The sequence below is a fragment of the Caretta caretta genome, chromosome 2 (assembly GCF_965140235.1).
Source record: "Caretta caretta isolate rCarCar2 chromosome 2, rCarCar1.hap1, whole genome shotgun sequence".
Taxonomy (NCBI): domain Eukaryota; kingdom Metazoa; phylum Chordata; order Testudines; family Cheloniidae; genus Caretta; species Caretta caretta.
Window position 1 is genome coordinate 79,956,414 of NC_134207.1, and position 7,085 is coordinate 79,963,498.

The window sequence follows — 7,085 nt, forward strand, 5'->3', positions numbered from 1 at the left end:
AATTCTGACCTGTGAGGGAAGGTTAAAACAAACGGGGCATGTTTAGCCTTGAAGAAAGAAGACTCAGGGGGTCTGGCAACATTGTTCAAATATGTTAAGGGCTGTTACAGAGAGAACAGTGATCAATCCTTCTCCATGTCCACTGAAGGAGGACAAGAAGCAATGGGGTTAAGCTAGAGCAAGGGAAATTTAAATTAGATATTAGGAAAAACTTTCTAACTAAGGATCGTTAAGCTCTGGAATAAGCTTCCAAGGGAGGTTGTGGAACCCCCATCACTGGAGGTTTATAAGAACAGGTTGGACAAATACCTGTTAGGGATGGTCTAGGTTTACTTGGTCCTGCCTCCGCACTGTGGGCCGGATTTGATGACTTCTCAAAGTCCCCTCCAGCCCTACGTTTCTACAAATCTATGAGACTGGAAGTACAACTGACCATCAACAAAACAGTGAAACTGATTGTTATAAACAAACAAAGTGCTATCATATACTCAAAGTTAAACAAACTGGAAAAACTAATAGAGAATTTTTATAATATTTATGTAACAACAACTAAATACAGATATATACATGACAGATCATGAGGTGCTGAGAGACTCTGGTAATGGAACTCATGCAAGTACTTAAGATTGGTAGAACGGTTAATACTTTATAAGGGAACACGGTCTTCAATCTGATTTTAAAAGGACACAGAGTTTCTGCAAGTGAATTGTGTTTCTAAAAGAACAATCGATAATCAGAAGTGGTTATATCCCAGTTTAAAAAAAAACTTGGACTTAAGAGCCTGAGTCTCATTGAACGTCAATGGGGATTTATGCTCTTACTTTTCAAAAAGGGACTTAAGCTCCTACATCACTTAGGCGCTTTTAAAAAAATTATCCAAATTGTACTCAAAACAGTGACTCTTTAGCTACTCCCTGAAAAGTGCTCAAGAAGTGGAGAAAGCTGTGGTTAAAACAAGCTTCCATTTTTGTTGTGATGTGTAAAAAAATTATAAATTCTAAAAGAATTGTGTGAGAACTAGGGTATCTGGGGAGCTTAAAGTCAGCTCCCTTCCCCTTGGACCTCGGAGCAAGTGTACACATTCTTGATGTACAGCGCAACACCTCCTCCTTTCTTCCCATACCTATCCCTTTGGAACAAGCTATACCCCTAAGTGCTAGTACTACGATAATGGGAGTTGTCCCACCAAGTATCTGTAATGCCAATTCAGGAAATCATAATTTTCTTCATAAGCTCTCCTTATCAGATTAGCTAGACATTGACCAAAGATGCTCTTCTCCGTACTTGATAGATGGAGCCGATTCCAGCACGGTAGTCCTCTTTCCTGGAACATCAGCTCGTTGTCAAAGAAGCCAAAGGCCTCTCACCGAAACCACCTGTGTAACCACGCATTTACTTCCTGATTCAATAGTCCCTAGACAGGCCTTTTCCTTCAACAGGGAGGATGGACGAGAATACCACTTGCTCCCCAAATCTTTTACCCTTCTTCCCAGAGCCACATAGTCTGCAGTGATCCACTCAAGGTCATTCTTGGAAGAATCGCTGGTTCCCACGTGGATAAGTAGGAAGGGGTAGTGGTCCAAGGGCTTAATGAGTTTTAGCAGACTCTCAGTAACATCCTGAATTCCAGTTCTAGGCAAGCAACACACTTCTTGGGATTCCTGGGCTGGAGGGCAGATGGATGACTCTGTCCCCCTTAGGAAGGAGTTCCTGACCACCACCACCCTTCCCCTCCTCTTCGGAGTGGTGGTCATGGAACCCTCATCCTTAGGACAACGCATCCCATGCCTTCCGGTCGACAGGGTCTCCTGATCCCTTCCCTCAGATGACTCTTCCAAGGCATTCTCAGCAGTAGTATCTGTGCAGAGAGCCTGAAAGCGGTTGCTTACCTACTCTCAATTTGTCCAGAATACATTTGCCTAGGAAGGTCGTGGAAGCTCCTTCACTGGAGCTTTTCAAAAGGAGGCTGTACAGCCATCTGTCTTGGGTGGTTTAGACACAACAAATCCTGCATCTTGGCAGGGGGTTACACTAGATGACCCTTGTGATTCATTCTAACCTTATGACTCTATGATTCTAATAACAAAATTATAAGGGAGAAAAAATTAAGAACACTTGAAGTACAAGGAAGATGGGGGGAGTTGAGAGCACCAAGAAGAAAACACAGGTTTGCTTCCTAATTATGTTGTGTATTCTCTATCCTCCCAACCACGCTGTTTTTATCTCAGAAACCCAATTGGCCATATCTGGCACACTTACCCAAGCTGAGTAGCACCTTATTCCACAAGTATTTCCACTGAAATTAATGGAACTATCCACAGTTGCTACTCAATGTACAGTGTAAGAATCTGATCCTATGAGATTTTCAGCCTTTCTCCATAACTGTGCAAGATTATTTTGGCTGAAATTAGCTGTGTAAAAAATATCATAAATTTGAGGAAATCCCAGTCCCTTTCCAAGGTTTGCCCCTTCATCCATAATAGTCTAAACCAAACCCGCACATACAAGCATCCCTGAAGCTGGATCTGAATTTTTCCAAGAAGACATGTCTAATCTTAATGTTCAATGACACCTGCAAGATCTTTAATTTGTAATACTTCTAAAAATGAGGCATTTTAACAGTTAGAGGAGAAGGAAGAGGTTCAACTGTATTACTATTCTCAGATGTGGATTCAGGATAAACATCATTTTGGAATTTTTCATACGTTCTTTTACTAGATTATTTTTTAGCTGTGCTGGACATAGAACATCTCTCTCTGAGTGTTGGCTAACATTCCATAAAACCTGTCTGAGTAATAGTGGTGACAGGCTACTAATGTTCTCTCTTGTGATTCTCCCATTTTTTGATTATGTTTAATATTCATCTTTATGCTGATCAAATGGCAAATCACTCAGATCAGACACAGGACACATACAAGAAAAGGGAGAGTGGTCTTTTGTTTTGCTAAGTTAATTTAGGGGGTGTGAAAATTGCTGGTTCGACAGCCATTAGAAGGAAATTCCTCAATTTTGCCACAGAACAGGTGCATTATGTGGAGAGAATGTGCAAGCTACCTCACACCACCTCAACTCTGATATGGAATGACCTCTGCGAATGAAAGGATAAATCAGTCTCCATGCCCATTTCTCTCTTGGCCTCTCTACTAAGAGTGTGATCAAGAATGTCAGTCATGATGATGGGTTTTGTGATGTAGGTGTCCATTTGTATGTGGTGGACTTAAGCAGCCAGAAAATTACTTGTGTGTGTTAATGGAAAAAGAAAGGTGGGAGGAATTGCAGCAACAAAGTTGTGTAGAAGTATAGTGAAACGAACTCTCTCCCCCTTCACTCCCCTTCAGTGGGTGCAGAAGGTACTGAATACAGCAGAACTGGTGCAGGTGAACTATACAGATGGGGAAGAAAAGTCCTTGCGGAGGATCTATTTCTGAGGTGCTCCCTTGTCTGCTATTGCTGAGAAAGGTTTGTCGATGGGATGTGGGGGGTTGGAGGGTGAACAGGACAAAGGCCATATGGATAAAGCCCTGTGTGGAGGAGCCCCCCGTCCCAATCCCCTTCATGTAGGAGGAGATGCAGAAGCTATTTGCAGCTCTGATATTTAAAAAAGATAGTGTGGTGAATGTAAAATGGGATTATATGTTAATGTGAAGCTAGGAGTAGGTTAAGTTCCTGGAATCACTGACTGTGTCAGACTGTGAATGGCATGACCTGAAAAACCCTTACCCAATATACTGAGCATAAAAGCAGAGCTGTGCAGTTACAGCTGTGCTACTTGCTGACTGATGTTGGATATAATCAAATGAAATCCTGAGAACAAGACATTCAAGCACTAAATCAGTTGTTTTACTTTTATTTCTGACTCACAAACATGTCTTGCTCTTCCTGATTTGACACCCCTGGCCATTTGGTTGTAGGTAGGTACACACACATGATAAAACACATGCATGCTAGCATTTTATCATCTTGTGCTTACTGCAGTCTCTAACTAGTATTAAATACGTGGGCCTGATCTTCTATTACTGTGCACCATGCGTAGTCACTTACACAAGTATGGTTTGAGTTGGTAGTGTTTTAAATTACACCCACTTTGCACTGGTATAAAAAAACTACACTACAAAACTATGGTGCAGTATAATAGGGACCCTGTGACAGGATAGACTTGACCCTGCCACACCCTGCCCCAGAAAAGAGCAGTGGAAAGGGTCCTACAAGCTGTCTAGAGAGGCAGCCTGGGATACAACTAATCAGGAAAGAGGCTGCAGGGAGCAGCCAATCAGGGCCCAGCACGTTGGTATAACAAGAGCTGCCGGGTTAGCATGAGTTCAGCTTGGTGGTAGGGACCTGGGTAGTAAGAGGTGCTCTTGGCTAGCCACAGGCTAGCTGAAAGGGCTGGACTGATTAATTACTGGCAGGGAACAGGGGAGCCCAAGAATATCACCTGGCTTGCTGCTGGGACTAAGCAGATAATTACTGGCAGAGAGCGGGGGAGTGAGTAAAGAGCTTCTGGCTGGCTGCTGGGGCTCAACTAAGATGGGCTACAGGGAAGTGGCCCAGGGAAATGTAGAACAGCATAGTAAAGAGATGCAGCACAAGGCTGTTATACTTAAAGGGTCCCTGGGTTGGAACCTGGAGCAGTGGGTGGGACTGGGTCCCATCCCCCCAACACCAGCCACTGTAGGAAATGACTATGCCCTAAGGAAGGGAATTAGAACTGTGGCACTTCAGGGAAGGGGGCTGTACTTGGACTGACTCAGCAAGGAGCTGTGGTCAGCTAACTGAGTCCAAGAGGGGTGGCTCAGCAGGAAGGCTGGGGTCACTGAGGACTCAAGTAGAGGCAAGGAGTCCACAGGGAAGAAGACCTCGGGGCGCTATTCAATTCCAGAGTAGGGAGGAACCTTGTGACCTAGCCAGAGCAAGCAAGGGTACCGCAATGGGGCTTGTAGGACTGTTTTAGAAGACTGAGCCCAGGGAGGGCTGCAGAACATTGGGGACACTGTAGACTGTGTACCCCGGAAGGGGTCTGTTTGTGCCTGCAGTTTTTTTCTGCTCATGGTGCTCCTTGTGCTTGTCAGGTAAGTCTTTGGTGACTCAGCCCTCTGGCTAATTCACACTCTGTGCATGTGCGAATCACCTGGAGGGCTGAGTCACCGAAGACTCACGTGACAAGCACAAGTGGCACCATGAACAGAAAAAAAAACTGCAGGGACACACACACACACTTGATAAGGGAGTGCTCGTGAGAGGTAGGTGCCACTCCTTTACAGACCCAAAATCTCCAAGCAGAAGATAAGGTGGTCCAAACTGGTGATGGTAGGGCTCCATCCGTGCTTCTGCACCTTCCCAAATGCCTCTTCAGCTCTCTGTAGCTCTCTACTGGTCAGAAAGACTTCCCAAAACACTGGAATCAGCCTGGAACATGCTGGCAACCACATAATGAATTTTGAAGCTTATTACAGCGTTGATAACAAATATATGTATTTCCTGTATGCATGTCATTTTTAACATGCTTTTAAAACCATACAATTTCATATTTAAAAAGCTCTCCTTTAGAATATAAACATGCAAATTCTATATATAATGCACTCAAGGGCCAAAAGCCACTCGAAAGTACTCTCTTGGTGCTTTGATCCATTCCCCCCACCCTCTGAAATCTGTTTATATAGACACACACACACTAAGCCCCTTCCAAAAATAATCTTGTGCAGAATAACACTAATGCGACCTGGTGCTTAGTGTTACCTAAAGGCTTTTTCTCTGATTTCCAATGGCTCTTTCGCAAAGTGGGAACAGTTTGAATTTCTCAGTAGCTCAGTGGTCTGACTTCACAAGTTTTACCATTTTTTTTTCATCTTCATTGAGATTCCACCATGGGCCAAACTTCAGTGAACTCAGCAACCTGAAGAGGTGTTTGCTGGGGTCCACGTTTTGCAGTCATTCTAGTTCTGATAATGTACCTAGAGTTATTTTATAACAATAATATTGCCTGGTAGTCAGCTGCAGAATAAAATTTAGATTGCAAATCACAAAGTAGAAGACATCAACTGTATAGGAGTAAATGATACGAAAGCCCTATACTCTGACAGTACCAGTTACCACCTAACAAATGCATAATTTTGTTTCCCGTTTTTTCTTCATTCCAATTATTGTAAAGCCTCTGCTGCCATGGAAGGTGTAGTTTCTGCTGCTGTTTGTTTCTCACTCTCATTTATAAGACGCAGCAAACCAGATGCATTATATAAATATTTCCATCATTAACAACGATGGCAGGTTCTAAATAGTGTCTAGAAGGATGATCAGGTAAGGGGAAATTATTTAGAGTTCAAATATAACTTAGTGACTTGCCACATGGTTCAAAATCTTTCCACCCCTCCACTCCAAAAACCCAATCAGACAAGTAGCAGTAATCTGACTCCCAGTGCGCTCAGCGCTGTGCGCCTGGCTCTTAGACCTCTGTCTTCACTGCACACCACCCAGGGAAGGAATGAGTGGCAGACCAGCAGCAAGAAGCTGGGGGTAAGCGTCTTGTTCTTACTAGGGAGCTAAGCCTGAGTTTGTTCGGTGGACTTGAGATGTTTAGAAATTGCAAAGGTAGCCAGGACAGGCATAGGTGGTGTGGGGAGGGGAGGGGGTTTGTTCCTGATCTTTTGTAATCAGCTGTATTTATTAGAGAGTATTCTGACTGTATTTTTCCTGCCACTTTTAGAGCAACGAAGGACGACGTGTGAAGAGGGGAAAGGTGGGGGAAATACAGATCTTCTCCCGAGCCAATGCACTCAGCACCTCCCAGCCCGACCCCAAACCCAAGCGAGCACTCACCCAGGGGTTTCCCTGCTTTCCAACTTGGCTCGGCAAGAGCTGGCTGTCCAGCGCGACTTGAAAGAAATTAGCAGGAGCCGGCACAAGCCGTTCAGAGCAACAAACCCCGCTTTGTTCTGGGGCCGGGCTGGGCCCCGTCCAGCGCTGCGGGCGCGAGTTGCAGCCAAGGGCCAATCGGCCGCCCCGCACGGAGCGCCGAGGGGGCAGAGCGGGGAGCGCAGGCCGGGGGCCGCAGCGCCGAGAGGGTTAAATGGCTCGGCGCGCCTGTTGCC